Source organism: Ursus arctos, unplaced genomic scaffold (genome assembly GCF_023065955.2).
Source record: "Ursus arctos isolate Adak ecotype North America unplaced genomic scaffold, UrsArc2.0 scaffold_22, whole genome shotgun sequence".
In the NCBI taxonomy this organism is placed as follows: domain Eukaryota; kingdom Metazoa; phylum Chordata; class Mammalia; order Carnivora; family Ursidae; genus Ursus; species Ursus arctos.
Genome location: NW_026622897.1, coordinates 17,198,139 through 17,224,887, shown reverse-complemented (window position 1 = coordinate 17,224,887; position 26,749 = coordinate 17,198,139). Strand labels below are relative to the sequence as shown.

At 43.0% G+C, this 26,749-nt stretch overlaps 1 long non-coding RNA gene across 1 annotated transcript; it reads left to right on the top strand.

The window, feature by feature from the left end:
- The first annotated feature begins 1,115 nt into the window (after nucleotides 1-1,115).
- Nucleotides 1,116-26,749, top strand: LOC130544600 (uncharacterized). The gene is made up of 2 exons (XR_008961010.1): nucleotides 1,116-22,786; nucleotides 23,223-26,749. It is a non-coding gene; the product is annotated as an uncharacterized LOC130544600 (long non-coding RNA).

The following is a 26,749-nucleotide window of genomic DNA, read 5'->3' as shown; positions in this document are numbered from 1 at the left end:
TCCGCTCTATAGTTGGCCACCTAAAATAGGAAAAATGATGTCAGAGCATCAAAATGTGTGCGTGTATGTGGTTTTGTTTTTGTTTTTTTTTTCCTCTCTCTATAACCTAGGTGGGAGATGGGAAGTTCTCATTTGGGAAGGGGCAGGAGAACTGCCTGGGTTTCCATCATGAGTTTAGTATGAGAGTAACTATGTACAACCATATGACGGATTTACACTTTCAAAAGGAGAAGAAAATGTTCATTCATGTCTCCAAAGACCGGTTGAAAACAGGAGAAGCTGTTGTTAATTGAAGCACAGAGCTTAATGGCTAAAAGGGTTGATAAAGATAGAAATTACTTATGAAGAGGAACTGTGACTATCTTTTTCTCCAAAGAATTTAAAAAATCTGCTTACCCTGCTTCTCTGATAACCTAGGGGCTCTTCCCCCAGGAGAGACAGGCGTCTACACTGATGATTCCCTTGAGCGCACCAGGGTCCCCCGAAAGACTTCCGTCCTCCGCATCCCCATCTCAGGACTTGCTTATAAGGCGTATACGTTTTACATGTTATGCTACACGTGAAGCTTGCTTGGCCACTTCTCATGCCCAAGGGCCAGCCCCCTGGCCCCTTATGGCTGATTGCAGAAGGCCTGAAATCCTTCGAGGGAGAGGGAGAGGAAGAGAAAGAGGAAGAGGGCAGAGACCCAGCCCGGCTTCCTCCGGCTTTCATCCACTTCATCTGAGGACTCTGTGACTCATCCCTGAGTTCTCCACCCCCAAGCAACTTCCACCAAATCCCAGCCCCCTAGACTCGTGTTGAACATTTTCTTTAGTGGTGTCATCTGGTTCTGAGACGACAGGGAATGCTGATTTTATTCGAGTCCTTTCAGCAAACTCACCGAATTGTTGTTGCCCCTTGGCAGGCATCCTGCCACTCTCTATGCTCCGTGGCATTCCACGGACACCTCATCCCGCGTTACTTTCCTCGTTTATTTTGTTGTTGTTGTTGTTAAGTCCTCCTTTTGTTTAGTTTAGAACAAGCCCTCCTTTTTTCCACCCCCAACAGACTTGTCTTGGAAAAGATGGAGAAGAGCCAGTAAACTTGGCTTCCTCGCTTCTGCTCATGTGAGTATCATTTATATTTCTAACTATTATGCAACTGTCATGAAAGCCCTGCCTTTCCCCAGGTTCCTGTGGAGGAACTGCCTTGTTTGATCTTTGCGACGCTGGCACGCTTTTAGAATTAACCATGGAAACACTTGATGACACTTCCGTGGTTCTTGTAAAATTCATCTTTGGGGTAATTTTACGGTGTGTGTTTTCCCCCCTTGAATGTTTAAGAGAGCTGGATTTCTGTCTCTTTGCGGAGCGTTCTAGCAGCTGTGTCTCATTTGCTTTGCAAGGGCATTGGAAGAAATTGCTATTTTGGAAGCTTCTCAACATATGGGATAATTGTATAAAGCACTTTACAGTTTGCATAGTGCGTTCCCATTATTTCACCCAGTTCATTTCTCAGAGAAACCCAGGACATGTTTACATTTTTCAGAAAAAGGGAGAAATAGAGGTACTGAAGAAGTAATGGAAGCTTGGCAGGGCAATTTATCTCACTCTGCAATTAATCAACAGATTCAGATCTCTTCTTTCAGATCCCTTAATACCTATGATCAGAAAGCCTCATGCCTTGGGGCACCTGGGTGGCTCAGTTAAGTGTCCAGCTCTTGATTTTGGCTCAGGTCATGATCTCAGGGTTGTGAGATCGGGCCCTGAGTCAGGCTCTGCACTCAGCAGGGGAGTCTGCTTGTCCCTTTTCCTCTGCTCTTCCCTCCCCTCCCCGCTTGAGGACTCTCTCTCTAGAATAAATTTTATAAAAATCATTAAAAATCCCTCATGCCCTTTGACCTGAACAGGTAGATAGACATACCTTCTGTGCATCTGCAGAACGTGTAACCTGGCTAGTGTTAAGTCTGCCCTAGCCAAGTGCTATCTGAGGGACTGGACATTGGCAACTGGGCTGTTTAGCTCTGTTATTGAAAGTGGTATCTGGATGGCTCAGAGCACCAGTTTTGGGGTCACACTGCCTGGGTTTAAACCCAACTTCCAAACTTTATCAGCTGTGTGATACTGGATGAGTCACTTAACCTTTCTCAGACTCATTTTTCTTATCTGCCAAATGGGAACACTCGTTACTACCGCATGGAATTAGTGTGAGGTTGAACTGACGGCATCCGTGCAAGGAAGTAAGCACAGTGCCCAGCACACACAGTGAGCCCTCGGTAAATGTTAGCTAGTACCATGTTGTGGTTCCAAAGGTGGCCACCGGGTCGTTCTTTCCTAAGGTTCATTGAAGTTGCTTTGTCTCATGAAATTACACATATGGTCCAGTCGGGACTGGAGATAGTTGGTGGTCCTAAGAGGAGGCTTATGGGGCAGACAGAACTTACTAGCATTTGCTTTGCTCTTAAGAGCTGTGATATTTATAACTTCTCTCTGTCATTCTCTTCAAAACAATGTTGCTCCTCTTGAATTATGTGGGAAATTCACAAAGGACCCAGTACACTGGTACCCACAGTATCTCAGCTTAGGACGTTTGGGCTGGTTGCACGCAAAAAAGGCAAAAGGTGACCTTGGATTTCTTACCATTCCAGGTGAGGGTAGGATATAGAGGAAAGAGCAGGGATGTGCCTAACTGTGAATGTGCTCTCACTGGAATACAGAAGACTGAGTCCTGCATCTCTGCCAGTTGGATGGGTAAACTGAGCAAAGCGCTTTGCTGTTCTGTGCCTCAGTTTCCCCAATTACAAATGATAATTATAACACCCAGAGTATGACCAATTTGTACCCTATTTGCTGGGGCTTTCCCCTGGTGAGTGCCATACCCTGGGAAGCTCTTCAGTCCCATGAAAACTGGGATGGTTCATGCCCTAAATATTTGCCTCTCAGCTCATCATGTTCACCGTAAGAAGAGTGGATAGAAAGATGCTTTGACATTTCATGAACAGAAGAGTATAATCAACTCAATTCTGAACACCCGGGGTCCCGAAATAGTGCTTTGGGTTATTGAAAGAAAAACACGGCAATAATACAGTTTATCATTTCTCAAGTAACAATAGCGCACTTTCATGCTTGGTGCATCGTTTTATAAACTGCTTAAATATATGTAAAGGGACTGGCAAATTCCATTAATGGCTATACCATGCTTTACACCATTCTTGTATGTTTAAACCCATGCAATTAAAGGCACACATAGGGGCGCCTGGGTGGCACAGTCGTTAACCGTCTGCCTTTGGCTCAGGGCGTGATCCCGGCGTTATGGGATCGAGCCCCACATCAGGCTCCTCCGCTGGGAGCCTGCTTCTTCCTCTCCCACTCCCCCTGCTTGTGTTCCCTCTCTCACTGGCTGTCTCTATCTCTGTTGAATAAATAAATAAAATCTTAAAAAAAAATAAAGGCACACATAAGCATACTCATACGGAACAGTTAAGACAAGTACTTTCAGGTCATGACAAAGATAATTTGCATTGGAAAGACCTCATTTGAAACATTTTTACTTTCTGAAAAGTTCTGTTTTGCACTGAAGGCATATTTTTGAAATACATCAATTAGTGATTTGTCTTAGAAAACTTCGAAGGAAAACAAAATAGTCTGGGGAAAATGACATAACTGACCATCTACTTAATATCTGCAAAATAAGTACACACTAAAGGATAACACTCCATTGCTAGGAATTAACCTGAGGCAGCATCCGTGTTCAATCGATGTGACAAAACATTACCCAATGTGCACATAGGGGAATTAGAGCAGTTTCCAAAAAAAATGATTCATTTAGTTTTCTTTCGTATTATATAGATGGCACTTGAGTGGAACTTCAAAATGTACAAGCATGCATTTGCTTGAAAATTCAAATTTTTTCATTGACTTTTGTGTTTTACCTAGAGGCATCCAACCAGAATTCAAGCCATTGTAAGATCTAGAATTGACAAAGTGAAGCTTCTTGTAGATATGCGTAACAAGATAAATAATACATAAATAGTACTGACTAGTAAAAGCATAAAAACAAGTAAGTCTGGTCCAACTCAGTTGCTTCTATGAACAAAGAGAAGTGGTATTTATTTTAAAAATTAGACTTTTAAAATATAACAACTTGCTTTCTGCTTGCCTTAAAATGGGACATGGGAACCTCTGAGAAAGAAAAATCTTCAGATACTCGAAGACCCTGAACGTGTCACTTGCTTTTTCTTTATCCCAGAGGACCGACTGCAGCCTTGGGTGCATGGCAGACACTCAGTAAGACCTTGTTAACTTACACTGAATGTTCAATGTATTAGTCATAATTCTAAACAACATAATGAAACTGGAGTGAAAAGGGCAGGGTCCACCATTCCACATTCAACTTTTCCCCAAGGAATGAACTACTTTACCTCTCAGACAGAAGCAAAGAACTCATTCAAAAGCAGGGCTGAAGGCTGTTGGAGTTATTGTTGTTTACATTGCCCTGGACAGAGGAGTAATTATGTTGGCTTCAAAGGCCTTTTCTTCTACCTCCCATCATGGCATGCTAGTGCAGGAAGAAGCCTTCATTCTGCTTCTATATTTCACAAATGGAAACCCAGAGGAGGGACCAATTTGCCCAGGGTCACAGATTCAAACCTTCCCACATATTTCTTAATCCAAATTGAATTTTTTCACATTTTGCCAAATAGAGCTGTAGGTAATTTTCCTGGTGCTTTTTTCAGTTTAGGAGACGCCCTCTACCCTAGGTCCCGCCCTCCCCTGCATTGTTACAGCCTACCATCCCAACCCCACTACTCCTTAAACAACTCTGCTTCCTTCTATCACCTTCAAATGGCATTTTCTTTGCCCTCCAACAGCACACTTGAACCTCGACTCCAAGGTCTTAGGCTAAAGGAATCTTCTAGATTACCCAAGTACTATATAAATATGAGGGCCATTCCCGCACTTCTTCCTAGGACCACGGCCTTTGATATAGGGATGCGTAGCTCAGGGCTTGTACAGATTTCTTTCAGGCTTTGGTAATGTGAGTCAAGCCTTTGCTTTATGGTTAATTTAGCCGATGATGAGAGCAAGCTGAAACTCATGAGGATAGACAGAAGCTGGAGCAAACCGAGGTCATAGCTTGAAGAGAACCTCCAAGAAGACAGATTGCCTGTGACTCTTAGAGCATCCTTCCCCCGACAGCAGTGATGCGGACTCAAAGTAGAAAAATGACAGTCTCTTATGAGGGGTGCATGAGGGCACAAAGATTTTTCAAAACTCGGCCCCACAGAGAGGAAATCTGGTTGATATTTATTCAGCCCCTTCCTTTTAAATCTTGATTACCCTTGGCTCAGTTGGCGCTGAAACTTATGCACGAGCGACAGGTGATTCTTATGTAAGAATGGAATCTCGGGCGTGATAAATTTGGTCTTGAGAAATCTCAGCTCAGTTGTTGCAGATGGCAGTGTCATGATGGCAGAGTTAGAGGGAGGCATCCTGCCGGGCTGGGGGCTGTCTGTGAGATGGCTACTCAGTTCAGAACTGTCTGAGCCAATTCCTTGAGCCTCAAGGTCGTGACCAAGGGGTCCAGCCCAGCTGCAGGGTTGACATTCATTCTAGCAGCATTCTTCCCAGTTCCCCTAGATGCTGCTGCTGACTCATTCCTGCTCACAGGTCCAGCAAGAATCAGGTTGCAACCTGTGTTCTTTGTATCTTTATAATTTGGGGTCTCTGTCTATCGTAATTAGCCTCTGTTGGGGAGTGAATTTTGTGTTTGCAAAGAATTGCTTAGACTATAGAATTTACACAACCTGGTTGGTTTGGCCAAGGAGATATTTCTACCCACTCCATCCGTGTCATGTCCTGCGACTTTCAGGGCACAGACTTTTAGCCTTAGTTTTGAAGAGTCTGGAAATCCCCCAGAACTGCATATACACACGAAAACCGTGACCATATATATCCCCCTTTCTAGGGAAAGCATCTACAGCTCTCATAAAATTGTTCCAGAGAAATCGGAGATCCATCCAACAAGTTGTAAGAGTCACTACGGTAGTTGAAGGAGATTCTTAAGCATCATTTGGTCTCTTTCAATTAGATTTCCCACTCTGCATTTTAGATTGGACTTGAGCAGAGGTTAACAACATAGGATAAGCTTTGGAGTCAGACCCTTGATTCTGGCTTAGACCCCTGCTCTATATTTCCTGATTATGTGACCTGAGCCATGTCACTTCTCTGGGCTTCACATCTATATTTAGACGATGGATAAAATATCGCCTACCTCATGCTGCTGTGGGAATTAAATAGAAAATATCTATCTATCTATCTATCTATCTATCTATCTATCTAGTGATGTACGTGGCATGTTTACTGTTCAATAACCAGTGGCTAGTAGTGGTAAGGGTCACGTGGATCTCCTATCTCTGAAGCATGTGGGAAACATGAATTATTTTACTAGGCATTCTCTTGTCCATTCCTATTCTCCATTCTTTTTCTTTAAAGACCACCACAAACATGACTTACTTTGAAAACTATGGATGAGAGTGGCTTCACGTGAGGACATTTATCATCCTGGTATTGTGCGCTGCCTTTCTACTTGGAATTTGAGGCCAACAGTATCCGATCTCAGTCTCTTGTTTTAGAATCAGTCTTTCCGTAGTGAGTGTAAAATCATCCTAAGTGGATTTTTTTTGAGATTGTCCAAAGAAATTCTAAAGAGCGAACACACCGTGAGTGAAAAAGCTATGTTTATGAAAATATCATGAAGGCTAAATGTGATGTCCGAGGAAAACATGCCAGCAGATTTCACTCTATACCCATGAGATCTTTATCCTGACTATATTGGTAGATACTATTCAAGGGAATGTGAAAATTCCTTCTGTATGTGCATTTCTATTGGTCTAGCTCATTGCCTAATCCGCAGAAGGTACTTAATAAATATTTGGTGGATGGATGGATGTGTATTATATTTTCATTATAATGCAAATGCCATATTATTTATATCATATTGTACCAATAAGGAAAATGCAATCATCCCTCATGTAATGCTTTTATGAACATAATATTTCTGAAGCTCAGCTGACTGACAGGCCACTAGAAGAAAGTATCTTCTACATCTGTTTTCTACAACAAAAAGGAATTTTCGAGAATATGGGTATAAGGCTTTTGAGTGAGCCTTTATAAGTGTGTGTGAGTTGCTGCGTAGTTCCTTAGCTGTTGAGTTTTGCAATTACACCCATTCAGATAGAACAGTATTTTAGGAGCCCGCAAGAACCTTGTGGGTGTGCACCCTTCCCTCTTTCTCTCAACCTCACCGTTCATAAAAGAAATACTAAGCAAAAATCACAGTGGCATTGGCTTGCCTGACTTAGGGCTGAGACCAAATAAGGGCCAGCATGTTCTGCATGAAGTCTCTAGAGCCTTTCCTCCCAGTGGAAAGACTCATCTGAGAAGTTAGGGGAAAGATAGCTGTGTGGCCAGGAGAGTTGCCTGCGGCAGCCAGCTTCTTCATGAGAATAATTGAACCTGGAGCTTCGGCATCCAGGAGCAAGTGATCGTGAGGGAGGGGAGGTCCTGGGAGCAAAGAGAATGAAACAAACAAATTATCTCCCAAGAGCACAGTCTTTCTGCTTTCCTTTATTGCAACTCAAAGCCCTGTTCTTACCTTTGATTACTCAGAACTGTATCTCAGGTGTATTTCCCGCATCACCACATATGCGGCTCTTCAATCATCCCTGTATTACAAGAACATATAAGCAAACACAGGGGATTCGTTCCTACCTTGTATTTCTATTTGGGAACGAGAAAAAGTAATCAGCATGTACTGGTCATCTACAGGTGCCAAGTAATTTTACTTACTCTCCAACTCTACATGTTTTAGGTGGGAAAAATTGAGTATGAGCAAGTTAAGTAACTTATCCAGAGCGGCCACCTAAGTGATGAGACTGGGTTTGAAACCCTTGGCTGTCAGCCCCTGCGTTTCTACATGGACCTCCTCAAGACAGAGAGAAAATCCTGAGAAACAGAACAAAAGGGCATGCTTGATGATAAGAAGTATTCTATTTGAAGATGCATTTTCCTCCTTGCATGCCTTTTCAGTACAGACCAACACACGGAGAGACAATCTATTTGTATATCCACACATGTACGCCCAGGTCCTCTTCTATTTTTCCTACTCAAAACCAGCAGAGGTTCCATTTCACAGATGTGAAGATTGGGGTCTATGGCTGTACACCTGATATTAAGCAGACCAGGAAGGTCACAGGACAAATGTCTCTCTAAGTGCCAGATCCAAGAGTTGTATGTGGGTCCAAATACCACAGCACATTGGTTTTCCTCTTACCCATCTTGACATTCAAAGTAATTGCACTTGAGCTTGAATTTATTCTAAGTCAATATTATAACTCATTATTGGGTCTCTTTTTCAAGTGGCTTCATTTAGTGTTTAAGTGTCTATGCTTTTATCTGGATAATTTCTCAAATGCCTTTCTTCCTCATCCTCTATCACTGCCACTTTTCCCAACTGAGGTTGAATCCCTGGTACAAAATTATATATTGAAGGTCAGGTGCAAGTCAATAGATATCTCTGTGAAAACCAAGAGAAACAAAAGCTTTCCACTTCCCAGTATTTGTTAAAACATACTGAAACAGCTCATGGGTTAGTGTCAAGGTCGAGGAGGTCAGCCCACACTTGAGCTCAGGCATTTGAGTTTGTCCAATGAGTCAGTCAGATGGGAATGTTGGGGTTTCTTGGCTGGATATGTGTCAATATTACTGTGCATAAAAGATGTCTATTGGCTCTACCAGCTTTTGCCATCACACTAAACCATCAATTTAAAGGGTGACTAATGTCCTGACTACACTTCTCTTTACAAGAAGTTCCTTGCTTGCAGGGGCAGACAAATTGTGTTGAATATTTTTTTGTCTTCTCTTTCCTTTCCTTGTCACTCCCTGATTATCCACTGTTTCCTTTGTGCCTCCTCTGCACCCTTCAAGAGGGAATATACCCTCTCCTTGCCGATTGCCAATCCCAGGACACATGTAATTATTTCTGAACCATCTGTCTTCCCCACTAGAGTAGACATGCCATGCACGCCTGTTTTCCCTCTTCTGTATGATTCATCTGCAGGGCACAGGTGCCATACAACGGCTGGCACAAACTAGGCCCTCAATAAATATTTGTTGAATGAATGCAAGATAGAATGAATAGAAAAGCACATTCGTTTATTTTGCCGCATGTTTGGCTTCACTAAAACATTCGGATTTTTTTTTCTTTTTTAGTATCTTTCATTCATACTGCCTTCCTGCCTTCCTCAGTCAATATTTATTGTGCGTATTTGATGTGTCAGGCACGCGAGTATATGCCAGTGTGAGTGAGACATGGTCCCTACTCCCTTGGAAGGTCCAGAGTGGGTTGTACGGATCCTGTTGGTTCTGAGTCAGGCAGCCATTTTGGGTGAATCACCAGTCACTGTGGGTGGAGCCCGGAAGTGGCTGTTTGTGAGAGGATATAGAGGAGGAAGACATTACCCTGATCTTGAGGCTCTCCCAGCTCATGGGGTAGTGAATGAATACATACCTGAAATATATGAGATGTCTACCCTCTAAGTAGTGAGGTAAGTTAGAAGCGGCTAAGGTACCTTGGAGAGGTAGAACAATCACGTTCTCTCCCAATATGAAACCTCCCTGATGCTTTCATGTGGTATATAATTTATATTACACGTATTTCTTCTGTACTACTGTGTGCTCAACGCTAAGCCAGGGCTGCGCACATGGCAATGAAGAAGAAAAGTGTGAGACTTGCTTCCAGAAAGGTGTAGGCCAAGACACAAGTGTCTGACTCCTACTGGAAAACAATGAATATGAGTGAGCAGGAGTGAGGGTAAGAGAGAGTAAGGGAAGGGAGGGGATGATAAGAGACTTTCTTCTTCAGTCCCCTGAGTCTAGGTCCAAAGAATCCCAAAGATGATGGCTTTATATTCAGGAATTTTAACTTTCTCCCTTAGACATTTTTTCAAGAAAGAGCTTGATACTGTTGAAATGACAGAATGTGAGTTTAGTAAAAATATAAGAAATGTCTAAATAACACCAGTAATCTAGCTTATTGGAGAGTTAGCCTATTATCAAGTGTCTTGTTTCATTGTGAACTAAGACTTCCAATGAACTTTCATTTAGTCCCTCCATCCTACTAACTATACGCTATCAACATTTTAAAAAAATGTTTTTAAAATCTCTTCCCACTTTTACTCTGGCTAGAAGCATTAGGTCTTGGGTTCATTTAGTGCATATTTGCTTGGTACTTATTATGTGCCAGGCAGCGTCCCAGGCCCCAGAATTCATCACCCTCAAATCGTGGACCCTGTGTTGCCATTGATAATATTGGTTTTCCTTTTATAAGATATATTTCAAAGTGCCTCTGAAAGAGTCTTTAGACTTTATTTTGTTCGTTTGTTTGTTTTTGACAAAAGGACTCACCACGCATGTGTGTGATTTTGTTTTAATTACTAAAAGGAATATGGAGCAGAGCTGCAATAACATAGAAACTAAAATTAAAACGATTTGAGAATTTCAAGAAGCATGACCCTTTTGAATAGTCCTAAATCACCACTCTATCAGGCTCTCGTGAGGAAGACAAGACAGGCTGAAAGGACAATTATGTAGAATACAATTGCAGAAAGAAGAGTGTTTTCTTTTAAATATTGGTCTAATGCTTAAGGTGCCTGGGGCACAGGCTGGGCACTTTCAAATGCCTTATTTCACTCCCTTCTCCCAATAACCCTGGGAAATAGATCCCATGATTCCCATTGTATAGATTAGGAAATGGGGGCTCTGAGGGACTAAGGAAGTCACCCAAATATATAAACAGGGTAGAGAACACTCAGTACAGATCCGCTGACTTCAAAGACCTTGCCTTAGGTAGAAAGAGAGTATTCTTATTAAGGCCTGGAGCTGTTTCTTGGTGACTCTAAAAAGGTCTTCTTTCTCTGAAGACTAAAGGAGGGGTTAATTTGGTTTTGGATTTTGTCCTAGAAACCTCTGGGATTTATTGGAGGATGCTATCACTTGCCATTTTTTGGCCTGCTACACATTGAACATGCTAGAGAGTCCCTCTTCAACTCAGCCATCTGTGCTCTTGGCTTTTAAATTCCATGAAAATGACTGGACACATTCTTCTTATTCCATCCATACCCAAGGCCAGAGGGAGACATTCTATTGGCTTTCTCCGATAATCTTTCCTAACACTGTTTTTAGTATCTGTTCCAAGGTCTTCATACCATCTTCCCTTTCGTGTGTGTGTGTGTGTGTGTGTGTGTGTGTGTGTGTGTTTCTCTTTCTCATAGTCATTATATTATGTTAATGTAATTATAACACAAATGTGTTAAGATATTAAAGCCGTATATTTTAATCATTAAGAACCAACACTCAAAGAATGTCCTTAACTCTTGATTTTAGTAATTAAAGAATATTATAAAGAGTAAGAGCAAATAACAAGAAGCTTCTGAATTGGAAAAATATCCAATAAATAGAGCAAAGACCCAACAGCTCAAACCAGGTTTGGATTGTCCATTGTATATGGCCTATGGAGAGGTCTACCCCGGAACTGGATTAGTCACAGGTGTAGAATTTAGCAGCTTAAGGAGTGTTTGAGATCCAACCCTTCCATGGGAGAGAAGGAATTCAACTCTGCAAATGTTAGTGATTTGCCCAAAGTCAAACAGGAAGGTAGCACAGATCTAAAGCAGTGATTCTTTTATCTATAGATAAAAACCAGATTGTTCCAACACAGATTTCCTGAATCACAGTCCCAGATACTCTGATTCAGATCAGGGGCAGGGCCCAGGAATCTGCACAATTAACAAGTCTCCAGGGTGATGTGGCGGCTGGTGGTCCCGAGGCCACACTTTCAGGAACACTCATCTGGAATCTCGGCCTCGTGACAATTTCTTCCCAAAGGACTGCGTTGCCTCCCTACATTAGAAAACAGCACAGAAGACTCTGTGATTCACATTAACGCTCTTATTTCCTGACTCAACAGCTAACTCCTGATTGCATCATTCACTGAGTAGTATTCCTTCACTTGCTCCGCCCCTGTCAAGTGCCAACGCTGTGCTGGGAGCTAGAGATACACAGGTTCGAACCCAGCTCCACTTGCAAGGAATCCAGACTTAGCAAGAGGAGTAGCCACGGTGTCTTGAGCCCTTGCTTTGTATGTGCTCTTGTCTTACCTTTAGGCAAGGCTGTACAGAACAGCGATATGATTTGGGAGCTTTTCGTATTTATAGAATCATACATATTCTCTGCAACTTGTTCCTCACACTTAATGTGTCTTGGAGGTATTTCTTTGTTCTTTCTTTGTACACGTCTAGTCTTCATCACGGCTAGAAGAGCATTTCTCAATACTGATGGACCACCCTGCATCTAAGCATTGCCATATCGATTAGTATCCAATTGTTTCTATTCTCTCCAACTACAAATAGTCCCAGAACGGATTCTGGAGTAGATATCGTTATCCTCATTTTACCTTCTCCAATGTCTCACAGGGGCAGAATTAGGATTCCAGTGGAGGCCTGTCTATCACAAAGACTACAAAGTTACTTTCTTTTCACTATTATGCCTTTTAATAATCCCAGTAGAATGGCTTTGGTGCTGGGTGAGGAGGGTACAACAGCATCACCAGAAACCCAGCTGCCAATGGAACCTCAGGCAGGGTCACCTGGGGAAGTGACATTTGAACAGAATCTAGAAGTCTTCTGGGCAGAGAGGAAGAAAGCCAGATCAATCAGACCTATTGATCACTTACAAGGGGAAACCTGCAATACACACTCAGGGAGAGGTTCAGAGAAGAAAAAAAAAAAGACGTGATATTTGCACACCAGGATCTAACAGTATGCTTTTTGGGTGTGGGTGTGCCTACGAATGTGTGAAAAATACTAGAGTAATAAGCTGATGAGAACAGTATAAATAAATACCTACCTCATTTGGCAGCTTTGGCAGACAGCTGGAAGTGAGTAGGCCGTGGGGTCCTGTCTATGCGGCATGGCAAAGAAATTTGCCCTCTTAGTAGCTCAGTTTCTCCTCCTGAAATGAAGAAAGTACATCTAGTCCCCGTCTACTTGACAGCGATGTTACAAGGCTTGGTTAATTTCTGTAAATGTTTTGAGCTCCTTCGAGGTGTGTGTTCTGTAAATAAGAGGTATTAATAGCAACTGTCAGGCTGAAACAAAAGTGAATTGAGCTACAGCCATCTTCTGAGAAAGAAACACGAATGCCCAGAAAGTGTGAAGCCCACACTGGGTCCATCACATTGACCCTTCTCTAAAAGGCGGCCTGGATCTCATATAGGACACCACGATGGCTCAGGCCCTGATCTCAAGTGGGAAAATTCAGGAGACTGGCTGGATTTTCCAACATTTAATTTCCCAGCTGATTACTATGATTAAGAGCCCATCTGGCATAGCCCATTTGCGAGGTATGTGTGTGCAGGGAAGTGGGACTCTAGCAAAGGCCGAGATGTAACCGGAAAAAAGAAAGAAAGAAAGAAAGAAAGAAAGAAAGAAAGAAAGAAAGAAAGAAAGAAAGAAAGAAAGAAAGAAAGAAGAAAGAAAGAAAGAAAGAAAGAAAGAAAGAAAAAAAGAAAATGCACGGTGGAGCCAGTGCCATTTTGGAGCTGTCTGCTAAGATGTTTAAATAGGAATTTCATTGTATTAGCATTAGTGAGGCCGGTAGGCCATATGCTCTAAGAAAGGCAGTTAGGGAGCGAGTGTTTCTCTTTCTCGGGGCTTTTATGTTTGCTTAGTGTGGATTTGGTGGTGCCTTTGTCTGCCATGGGTCTGGAGGCTGTGAACATGCTAAGAAGAAAATCCAGCTCTGGGTTTCAGTGGCAGCATACCAACATCCGTACCCACAAGTTCATGGCCACAAAGGAGGCGGTGGCTGGGGAGACACTTACACTCCCGTATGGGGGTGGCGGTGATCATTTAGGACAAGGGGTACCCTAGAGCCCATGCTCCTTGCTCCGAGACCTCCAAAGCAAGCTCTGGGCAGGGGGTGGAGGAAGCGATATGTTATCTCTCCCATCTTCATGGCCCCTTCAGCGTAACTACTTCCCAATCAATTCACAGGCAAGTCGGTCTGTAAGCACTAATAGGACTTACAGATGTGCCGAGGAATCAAGGTTATGATGCTCAGCTGAACTCCCGGATGGAATTTCTTGTCATTCTCTGTTACCCAGGGGATCCTGTGTAAACCCATTCCAGACAGATTTTTTATTGTACTTTATTTCTGAGCTCCAACCAGGCCTTCCCTTTGGAGGTCAAGCCTCCAAGTCTCCTTGAAAATTCCTACCTCAAAGGTAGAGACTTCTGACTCCTGTGGTCACCACTTCTGCCGGGGGCTGCAGGTCCACAAGGAAAACTCATCAGTGATTTGATCTTAATCCCTCACTGTGTGTGCACAGGTCACTGCAGAACATCTGGTAGGCTTGACCTTTCATGTCCATTTGCCAAAAGGATTCAAGTGGGGGTTACTGGAGGACCCAGCTGTAGGCCTCCATGGTGATGGAGGGATGGGCTAGGTAGTGGTCTGACTTGTAAGGAGAAGGATGTGTCAGCCCTATCTATTTTGCTCAGTCAAGAAAGGATTGATGACCCCACCCCCCTTCAAAGGTTGGAAGATCTCCATCTTTACAAGCTATCATGCTGAGTTTCTTTAGGCTGGGGCTAGGAAGGTGTCCTCCACCTCATCTTGGAAATATGAAAATAAAGTAGGCTTCTCCACAGGTTGGAATTAATACCTAATTGCCCTTGGGGAGATTCCCACCCTATCTCTTGGAAAGGTGGATTTCATAGCCCATAATGTGGAGTTCAGCAGAGAAAGCTAGATCAATGAGAGTGAGAAAGTCTTTGACGTGGTCCCCTTAGGCTTCCGTTTCTGAAAAGGGACTTTTACTTTAATTTATTTAGACCATAGACGAAAGCTTTACCTTCTTGTGGGGCAGAAGTCCATTAGCGAACCTATGAATTACAGTCAGATCTTATTTACGATGATAAGGCTTCTTCAGGGTCCAGGTATTTCTGGTGAGCTTTGTCTGTTGCTGAGTATCCTGAATAAAGGGTAAGTCTACTGATTTTAGGTCCTGTTCAGCCAGAGCTTTCTAACCTCCTAAGTCAATGAGGTAGGATGGCAAGCATCCATATCTCATCACAGTGTCTTCTCCTTGCCCCTGCTTGCCCTCACCTGGGACCAAGAACCTTCCAAACTTCCCGGGAGAAACGGTCATGCCAATGTGGATCAGGTAATCATCTGGGGAGAAGTCTTTGTTATAAAATCTGTTGTCTCACATAGAGATTCCAAGGAGAATCAGAGTAGGATGAAGGGGTTTGGCATCCGGGGCTACATAGAAACTGCTCTTTTTCCTGATTTTTCTTGCCTTCAACAGAGACTTAGCTGTCAGATTTGTGTCTCTCAGTGACTGGGAGAAGAGGATGGGAGTTGTTTTTGCTATTTTTTTTTTTATTTTGACTTTGCTCCAGTAATTTAGAGTGTTTTCCAAAGATTGTGTGAATAAGATGTCTAAGATAAAAATCAACCCAGACTCCTTTCTGATGAGCTAGAATGTCCAGAAATAATATAATAATAACGCTGATACTTTCCAGGAATCCCCGAATAGATCACACAGAGGCTCCTGAACAGCCCCTCCCCATGGTCATGAAGAAGTCAAGGAAATGTTGCTCCAAGAGGAGTTTGGGGTCAGTCAGGAATGGCAGACACTATTTAGTATATGTCCCATCAAACTCCTTCCCCCTTGGCAGTGATAAGTTACTAAATGCTCATAAAACTCTTTCCTACTGAGATCAGACAGGATTTCAGAATCCTTTTAAGTCTGTACTCCAGACAGCCCCTAACAGTCAGTCAGGGTTGGCATCAAGGGCTCAATCTTTAAAAATAAAAATATGGAATAAGTGGCATCTTGCGTTCTTCGTGACATAATTAACATGTTTCAAGAAGGGATTTTGGACTTGTTCTGTGGCTTTTGCCAGCCTTTTCTGTTTACAGATCATTTAGATGGGACTCAAGATGCAGCTTTCCATGTACCCCACCCATCCTTGTCTGCCACCCCAAAAGCATCACGTCAAAAAAATGGGAAATATGATCCTGCTTTTGTGAGCCATGAGGTGATGTCTGGTCCATATTAAATGTCAGAAATAAATTATTTATGGGAGATGAAAATACAGAGATGTGATTATATTGTAGATATTAATCCTACCCAAGAACAGCATCTTCACCACCTCAAATGCCCCCTGAGGGACACTAATACTTTTTCAATTATATTTTAGTAACCACTTGCCTTGGGAATATATAGAAAATGTGTAAACATTTTACACGGGACACTTAGAATTTGATGTCTTCTTCAAATCTTGAATTTATCTTCTCTTTGGTCCTGTCCCGTGTGTGAAAACAAATAAAAATTAAGTGAGCAGTACCAGTGACCCCAGGTAATGGACAGATGGACTCTAGCCCAGGTCTAGATCGGAGAAGAGCATTTTGTAGAATCCGGAGTCCGTGACCTCTCTGTTACGATCAGAGTTATGGCGATGCACAGTTAGCTGGGCTTGACTAGAACATACTGCTGGAGACCTTTCTCGATCTTAATTGACCTCTGATGTCAATCTCCAATATGAGCATTTGGTGGCTTCTTCTTTGGGGGTACCCAAGATGGCAGCTGCTAGAGTACTTAACGGCAGGGGTTTCCTACATCTCGGGATTATAGGTGGGCACACAGTGGCTCAGTGACAAGTAAGGCAGAATGAGAAAAGGGGGACCACGAAGTCCCTTCAGGACCTAGGACCCTCTCCCCAGTTTGGGGAGGGGAAGGGGGTCTTCATTGTGATGCTGCCATAGCATGAGCTTTAGAAAGACACTTAACTTTCCTCTCCGCTGCAACGTGGAGCAGTAATACCAGCTGGACCGAGGAGACAGTGACTGGATGATGTGTAAAGCATTTTGCAATCTGAAACATTAGCTCATAAAAAATGGAGAAGCAAAACATTCTGTTCCTTACCCTGTGTGTGGGGTATCGGACTGAATTTCAGGGTGGAGTAAGGGAAGGTCACTTGACAAAATGTGAAAAAGATGTGGTTTTTGAGCTCAAGGCTAGAAATGAGACATTTGGATGGTACACACACACACACACACACGTACCTATACTCAAGTTAAAAATAGCAGTTGTAACTCTTTTTACTTTGAGATGGGTCTGGGCAGCATTATAGTTTGCCAGCCACTGTTAATAGAGCCGTTTTTCTTCCTGAATCTCAGAGAACAGACTCATTACAGATTTTCTAACATGATGCGAAAAACCATATTTTTTATCTGAAAGTTATCTGAATGTACTCGTTATGCCTCTGATACAGCCAGCCTAGCCATGTTGATCATTGGTTTACTGGTATCTTTTCTTTTTCCACAAAGGATTGGCAGGACTGGAGGGAGGGCAGGTGGTGCTGTAATGAAGGGTATCTAATATGTTTTCTGTTCTTTGGGGACTTTGAGAAAGCAGCGAGCCACCTTATAAAGGAAAGTGTGTTTTTGGCAATCAAGGTGGAGAAGGGTCCTCCACGGCAGGACGACTGGTTGCATTGATCCTGTAAATTAGTTCTTCCTCTCTTTGATGATGGAAGAGCATGGAGCGTCCCAGCAAACATGTCTTCATATTAGGGTGAGATAACCTTCCCATTCCCAGCAGGCAGGACAAATAGACCAGCAGGAGACGAGGCAGGATTTCCTGGGCTTCCTGAACAAATGAAAAAAAAGGCAGGTGTCACTCTACTGCCCCCAGGCCAACCAGGTCACAGGGTAATTGCCCAGTTGCCTGCTGGGATAGGCCCACCAGGCTCTCCTCCGTCAAGGTTCATTTTTCATTTTGATTGAGTCACGATGGCTTCGTGCCACAAACGTCAGAGGATAGGCCTGGTAGGGAAAAGGTCATGAAGAACTCCAGTGATCCCCTCTTCCCTAAAATCCAGGCTTCAGTTTCATGGAGTCGTTTGGAAAGGGTGGGCAAGCAGGGCTGGTTGCTGGGTTATGTTTTTCTCTGAGAGTGGCAGGAGTGAAATCTCCATCTTGCTAGTTTAAGAGTCGCCTGGCTGCCTGATTTCAACTGAGGCAGAACAGCTTGCTGTAGCTTTGAAGTGTGAAGACCAAATAAAGGTTGGCAAGGAGAAGAGATGGGAGCCGCATAGCCTTCTCGGAGCCCGCCGAGGGACACACCCAGTCCTGTGCACTGAACGCAGATGCTTTTCCCATCCCCTTGCTAATCCCTTGTCCCACGTCCACCCCTGAGAATTGTGGCTAAAACAGCAGTGGGCTTGGTTGGTTGCCCCTCACTGGAGCTTTTCTGTTGTGAACTTCTCTAATTTGGGAAGGGACCAAACAGATGCTCGTCCTCCAACTATTTTGGTGTGTGTCTTACTAATCTGCCCATGACAGTGACACAGGGACACACACACACATACACAAACACACACACATGCACACAAAAACACAGAAGCACACACACACGTGCACACTCAGACCTGACTTTGGTTTGCCCCAGCACCCTGAGTAATGATTCAGGCTAAGTATTGTCGACCCTCTCTATGTCCTAGGGAAGATTTTAGAAATTCTAATACAGGAGGCTGAGAAAGGAAAATATTGGCTTCTACAGTACAAACATCTCTGTCCTGAAAGGAAATGTTAATTTTCCCCTAAATCAAATGTTGACATATATCAGCTGCCGTGAAAGATGTGTCACTGTGGGAGAAGGCCTGTGCTCTGGAGCATGGGTATTGGGCTGGAGTCTCTCCTCCAAAATGCTGACTGGTTTAGAATCTAAACAGGTTTGGTTTAGAGGTTTTAGGAATCGTTCCGGCTTGTTTTCAAAAGCTGATCTCCCTGGGACACCCTCCTAAGCAGGGGAGCCAGGAACAGGGTTCCACTTTATGGAATGTACTGTGTTCCACCTGAGCCTGGGCCCCTGCACCGGCCTCCGTAATGACTCAGGCTCTGCTTACCTCCGCCGGGAATCCAGGATTTTAACCAGAGGGGAGGTGGGGTAGGCTAAGGGCACGGAGAAAGGACATCACGCACAGGTGAAGAGAAACTTCCCGTCCTAGGTGTCTTATTTACCTGCTGCTTTCCTCACGGCTCCCCAAACACGCAGGCTAAGTATTCCTCTTTGCTCAACACCTATGTTTAAAGAATTCCAAATTAAGTTCCCCCACTCTCTCCCTCCACCTAGGCACACACACACATGTGCACACACACACGTGCACGCACATACACACCCTTTCCACTTGTTAAGTTGGAAAGATGATGATATATACAGCCAGCGTGCTCTGCCAGTCTGCACGGCCAAGGCCAAGATTAATGCAGGGGGTTGGTGTAATGTTGCCGCAGCGCGGCGTGATCAGAATACAAGATGGAGCAGAGGGGGAAAGGCCAAGAAATATGTCTACGCTTGGAGTTTACACAAGTCTCCTTAGCAACTTGTCTGAATTTATTTTTCCCTTACTGTGTGTGGGTTTCTTCCAAACCCGGAGTGAAACGCGAGTCGGGCTTCTAACAGTCCTCGATTTCTCTTCGAAGAGGGTGAAATTGTTTCAGTTGGTAGCAAACCCTTCTCTCCCTCCCTGGCTCCTTCCCACCCGGGGCCCCTCCCTCCCTGAGGTGGCTCTGCTCCTTTGCATTATGACTTTGTGGGCTGTTGGTAGCTTTCCAGAAATTCTCATCTCCGCGGGGGAAAGATAGAGACTGTTTCTGATGGCCACAGCTGTGCAGGTTTCTGCCACGGCCTCGCTGCTTGCAGTGTGCGTTCCTGTGTGTGGCATATGTGTGAATGTGCCTGTTTATACGCCCGTGTGTTGCAAAATGGGGAGAAGCCACAGAGCTCCTTTCCTGTCCACATATCTCCCATCATGTTTTTGTCTCGTTCTTCTCCTCTTGCATCTCTCACCTCTTGCCCCCATACACACATACGCACACACACACAATCACACATGCACACATACACACACACAGGGTCCTGTAATTCTAATTAGAATATAATATAATTAGAATATAAAGCTATTAGGGAAAAAAATCCTGACTTTTAGGGATCGGTATGTTGTCGGATTTTATGCGATCGGACTTGCTTCAGGGGAGACAACCAGAAATACTGCAGTGGTTTGACCTCACATTGCTTTCCTTTGAAATAACTCTGGGGGAGTAGAGTTGCTGCTTCACTGGAGCCAATGTCGAATGTAAATCTTAATATTTCTCCTCCTGCCCCCTCCCCTTTGAGAGTCAGGGGAAAAAAAGAAAAGAGAAACCTGGCCAAAAAACGTGAAGGTTTGATTTTGGCTCTTTTACAAACAGATGTTGCTTGTCATTCTGTTGTTGTTAAGCAAGGAGCAGATTGGACCAAGCAGCAGTGTGTGTGTGTGTGTGTGTGTGTGTGTGTGTGTGAGAGAGAGAGAGAGAGAGAGAGAAGAAAGAGATTGATCCTAGGAAAAGTTGAGAGCAAGAAGTAGATAATGTAAATTGATACTTTTTTCTTTTCAAACTTCACTTTGGCGAAGACGATATAAAATCATGTTCTCCTTGGTGGTTTGTTGTTCCGACGGAAGAGGGAAAGGTAGAAATCAGTAGACGTGGAGCGCCTGAGCGGAGAAAAGCTGGCCTCTCCTGGGCTGAGATGTGGAGGCTTGGTAGGCTGTTCAGATGTTCCCTCTGAGTAAATCTGTACCCTGCAGTAATGCAAAGGTCTTTCTGTTGCAGCCGAACCTGGTTTCTTGTGTTTGATGGTTGTAGACAACCTTGCAGGGGCTCCGGGCTCTCTTGTACGTTTCCCGGAACAAGCATCCCATTGTTACACGGTCAGGGTTCCAAGGACATCCTGACTCTTTGCATATGGCTTATCTCTTTTCTCACAGGGTCCAAGTGATTTAATTGTCAGTTCTTTCCCAAGCCTCGCTGTACCCCCACTTAATTCGTAGCTTCCTAATCTAATTGCGGGTTGCGTTCTCAAGAGTAAAACATAGCTTTGAAAATGAAAGTGTTAACGTTGGCCAGCATACAGGAAGCCTTGCACACCATATAGTTCATTTATATTAAAGAAATGACAGACGTCTGATCTTTAAAAATCTGTATCTCACGTTTCCATATCACAACCAGGGTCTTCTCTACTTCTTAAAATTGTGATTCTTTGAGGAAACCCTCCTGGCTTTATTAAACCACCTAGCTAGAAAGGAGAGTTGTAGCCTGGCATCATTGTTTGCATTTTAAAAAGGAAGAAAAATTGTCATCCTAAGCAAACTTCTTGCTTTCAAAAGTGAAAGTAGTCTCCTTAGCCAGCTGCGCACGAGACAACTTGTTACTGACAGCCTCTTTCTCTTTTGTTTCTTCGGGTGTGTTGAAAGCAAATTTGCCTCCAATTCCTCACTCTGAAATAGTTGATCTCTTACACTTCTATTGAGGGCACACACAGAGTGGGTTCCAGACTGTTGGAGGAGTGGGCTGCTTTTTCTGTCATTTATAATCTGAGGGCATCTTTTGTTTCTGACCACTCTGTCTTACTCGGTCATACCATTTTCATGTCTTTGTTCTTCCATTGACCTAGCCACACCTTCATTTTTCATTTTACATAAAATATTAATTTTTTGAATGCGGGGGGGTGGTGGGGGTGATAGGAAGCTTATCCATATCAATTCTAGTTTTCCCTTCCGCCGAAAGGAGCACGAACACGATGGCGTTGCCTGGCCAGTCTCCTCCCTCCCGCTCCCTTCTGGTCAGTTTTTCCTGGGCAGAGAAGAATTAATTTTACCTAAGCTAGCTGGCTTTGGTGCCGGAGTCTGTGCATTGCACGCCTGAGAGGCACTCCTGCACTGGGGTCTGGTGTCCCGGGGGCAGTGTTGCAGGTGGATGGCGCCCGGTGTGGCACATGGCACAAGTGAATGGCTCTTGGAGCACCGGTGGCTGGATGTGCTTCTTTTCTTGAGGTGATTGGATCTTCTTACAAAAAGCAAGGGCTGCAGAGGGTAAGAGAAAAGCCATCAGGAAAACAGAAAAGCCATAGGGAGACCAAAGACTAGCTATCTCCCCTGCTTCATGATGAATGCCAAAGGGTAGTTGAGTCTTTTGTTGTTGTTGTTCTTTTTGGTTTTCTTTTCTTTTCGTCCATCCTCCCTCCTTCTTTTTTTCTCTGTTTCTCTTTTTCTTTCTCTTTCTGCCTCCTTCTTTTCTTTTTTCTTTCCTTTCTTCCTACATTTCTTTCATTCTTTTTCTTTCTTTCTCTTTTCCTTCCTTCCTTCCTTCCTTCCTTCCTTCCTTCCTTCCTTCCTTTTTAAAAAGTTCAGTTGAATTGCTCTATCCCCTCAGGACAAAGGAGGTCTGCTGAGATTCGGTACAAGACGTACATCTTTAAAAAAAGAGGGTGGAGGGCAGGAAATCTTTCTGTTGGTGTCTTTCTGCTGACATCACCATGGATTTGGTGTTCAAGTCCACAGCCAGGCAAAACTCAGATACATTTTCCGTTTTGCAAGCAGCTGCACCGTGAGTTTGCCTTCCATTAGTAAAGGAACAATGAAGGAAAAGCAAACCCTGCGTCTAAAACATGGCCAATGAAAGAACATTGGAAAGGGAGCCAAGAATCCTGCTGTGGTGGAAGGGGGTGGACTCATGAATTCTCCACAATAAGATATTTTACTTCTTGTAACAGCCCCATCAGCAGAGAGAAATAATGACTCCCGAAACATTTCAGAATCAAAAAGTTAAAACGATGTTTCAATGATGCTACATCAAGCCAGGTAATGATTGCCCAACTTGATTATACCTGAACCATTCTTAATTATCAATAGCCTGTCTCTTAATCATGTTTAGCAAGTGAGCGGTTTGGTATAAAACTTTGGAATTTGTGAGTATTTTGAGACCTCACATTCCTATTTGGTCATTTTTCTGGTAAAATCGTTCTCAGGGTTTGTCGATAGCCAGGGAAATTCCAGGAAAAATGTGAAAGTGACTTATTTGCAAAACCTTTATATCATGTGTAGTTTGGGAAATGAAGTAAACATAATGTTGCCCAGTGATTTTCTAGAATTATTTTTATTTCAGCGTTTGGTGTTCCCTTTTTACCCTCATTCTGGCGTTAATTCTAATTTAGCTTTCATCAAGAATTGGGTGGCAAAAAGAAACCAACCAAAAAACAAAGGGTCTTGATCCACTTAAAATAATTTTATTTTCCAGATGCGGGCTAATGGTTTGAAGATATTGGCCTAGCAAGATGGCCACAAGCTTAAAAAACAGGATTCCTAAGAAGTTACTTTTCTCAGGTAATAATGTTTTCCTATAACTTACCCAAAACTTCCATTTCTTCAAGTACTGCAAATTTTTAGGGCATGCCTGAATGCTTTAGTTCTGAAGAATAACTGAATTTTAAACTTGATTTTTTTAAACTAGCAAATAGCTTTATAAGATTCATAGCAAATGAGTAGAGCAGTTATGGCATTCGATTCTATGGAATTCAGGAAAAAAAATTTTTTTAAGTTATTACTTAACAGTGCTTACTTCTTTTGAAAATGATTTAGCCAGAACTCATTTGAAACCATCAGGCACTGTCCTTAAACTCTGTGGCTATCTTGGGTAATTGAATTTAAAAATGTAAATATTAGAGGATTGTCTCTAAAAAGCCTACCGTCTGCTCTGAATTCCTGGAAGATAGGGCTTGTATAAATTGCATAATAACAATATTGACGTTTTAACTTTAGTCCTAGATTGGTAATACAGTATGGCGTTTAATGCAGCTATCCCCATACCTGTCCAGTGGCTAGGATTTGAGCTCAGCTATCGTGATATAGGTAGTTTCCTTTTAGTGGTATTGAAGGACTTTGTGCCACTTAAAAATATTTTATAGCATAAATGATATATTTGCTTGATAAATTACCTTACCCTGCTTTGCCATTGTCCATGAGCATTCATTCTCCATTTTCCAACTTAATTATGAGTATTACTATCTAACAGAGCCCCACAGAATCTTGCTTCATAAAGCAAGCCAAAATTTCCTCTGAAAAGAACCTTTCTTTTCCTCCTTAACACAGAGAAGTTTCTTGAAGGAGGTAGTCAATTAATATTTTGGAGAAAATATCTTCTCCCAAACACACCATTCTTCTATGAGGTCAGGATTTGACTTATTTTTTTCCCCTGCAATCTAGACATCTCCTGATTTTTCTTTTATTTTCTGAAATTAAAACCGTGGATTGTTTGGAAGCTAACGCTACAGCCCATTTGGAATGAATAGCTTCTCTCTGTCCCATATTTACCAAAAGAAAAAAAAGAGAGAGAGAGAGATGCCCCCAATTAAAACATAACATCGCGCTCCTTTCTTTGGGGTTCGAGGGTGCAAATGTATGAAGAGGGCTCTAATTGAATGACTAAGTATAACCCTTGGACAGATCTTCTTTCGTTCATTGTGAACAAATACTGCATTTGCTCTTTTTAATAAACCCGATAATAATAGTTAGCCCTCATCACTTTGGAAGCCTGGGCCGGTTTCTTTCTGTTCCAATGAGAGTTCTTCCATCACACGTGCTCCAGCGACCCTTTAACAGCGCGCAGAGTGTCCAGCCTCAAATGCCTCTGGACCTGTGCCTTTGTCAGAAAGATCAAAGGAAAAGAAGAGGCTCGGGGTTCATTTTAAAATCTTTCATTTTAGAAAGGAAATGAGCATTTAAAAGAAAGCCAAGACCACTTGCAGGCGATCGGTTTGGATCCTAGTTATTTCCACTTGCTACTGTTGTCGCTTTGGATCTGAAAGTCAAGCCACAGAGCTGCACCTAAATTCTCAGTTTGGGGAACCTTCACTGCACGAGTACGCTGCCAGGAATCCTACCCGCAGCTCAGTCCTAATGAACGAGGCAGGCGATGGAGTATCTGTGAAGGGTCGCATCTCAGTCCCTATTGGTCCTTGCCGTTGGTGGGTTTTGTGTTCTCTTGCTTTCCCCTTTCAGGCTGTGTGCATGAGGGCCTGCTCTTGTCTCTAAATAATCCCCAAATTCAGCTCTGCCTTTTTTGTTATCAGTAGAGCCTCCTAGGATCTTGAGAAAGTCTCATGCTCATATGTCGAAGCGAAGGAAGAGAATTTTTTTGAGAGCCGGGATCTTTGATGTTGCTAGCACAAATTTAAAAGTTTCTTTTTAGTTCGTGTGGAGGATGGAGGCATATGTTTTCCCCAATATCGAGGGAGGGGGATTATATTGCTTTTCATCATGTGTCGTAGAGATGCTTATGATCCAGACTATGTCTTTAAGAAAATTCACAAAAGGAACTGTTAGTGAAGCTTCGTCGTCTTGGATGTCCCACGTTTATGCGTAGAGCGTTAGCGTGGGAGAAAGAAGGCTATACTGACAAATGAAATCATTTTACAAGAGGCCTCAGAAATAGATCCATTTTCACATCCTTGAACAGTTTTGGGGGGAACAATTACACAATTTCTTTTCCAGTTCAAATTTTATAATATATGCCCAAACTTGTTCTGTGTTGGTGTTGGGACCAATAATGGGGGTGGGGTGGAAACAGAAACACACATTTTTCCTGAAGATGAGTCTTCCAATTTAAGATAGCTAGAAATCTCCTCTAGAAGACTTTTCAGAAAATACTTCTAAGCCTGTTGGTGGTGCTTGCCAGTTTATTCCACCTGTTTTCCAGAATGTAAATGGAAGGGAAAAATTCACCATCCTTTTTCACATAATTACAGGCATTTAAAGGAAAGAACTTGCACTTGGGATTTCATGTGTTTCTCAATCTCTCTCTCTTTCTCTCTCTCTTACAATCTGATACCGCTTTGGCCCGATCGTGTGTGTAGGTCTGAATAAATAAGGCTTCCGTAATATTAAACGAATAACCTGATGAGATTTACCTAAAGCCTAGCGTAACTGGGGGATAAGTGAAAACAGAGGGACTTATGTGGGGAGAATGCAGATGCTGTTGGTGAACCTTCGCCCCTTCTAAGAGCAGAATGAAGTCTTTCAATTTGGAGCATAAAATATCAGAATGGCAGAATCTTTGGCTGGACTAATGGCTTTAACGTTTTATTTTCAGACATCTCAAACCCCCAAACGAGAGAAGATGCTGAGGCCTGTTGCCACAAACCCGTAGATCCGAACTTGTGATGATAGTCCACACAAGCTTGTGTCTATAGGTATGTGTCTGTTAGGCAATCGCACAGACTGCGGGCTTTGCCTGTATGCCACCCAATCCCCCTTCCCACCCCTTTCACGCCCCCTCTTCCCCTTAATTTCCTTTAAGAGTGGTAGAAATGGAAAGAAGGGCTGGTACGGGAGGAAGGAGACCTTCTGTTCCGAGATGGATGGGACTCCTCATTCATTAATTTATAAGCGTGCCCTCAATTCCCTTAGCTCTTGTAACTATTCTCAGCTATCAAATTAGTAGACGGGGCTCGCAGGTGAGGCAGCAAGACTTTGGGTGACTCAGACAGCTTACTGTTGAGGGATGAGTAAATAGATACCTAAACAAGGGTCTGTTTTGTTTTCTGTAGGCCTGACTAATTGTTTTGAAAGTTACCGTGATCTTTTTTGAAAACGAACAGAAGCTCGTGTAGGAGACCCATCTCACCCTGGCTTGATTTGTACCTTGTGGCAGTTCTTTCTCCCCCATTGTTCTCAAATCCATCCTTACCTTTTAAAATAAAATTAACTGGGGCAATGGATGTGCTGAAGTCTTTATACTTCTGTGCATAGCCAACACTGTAAGAAAAA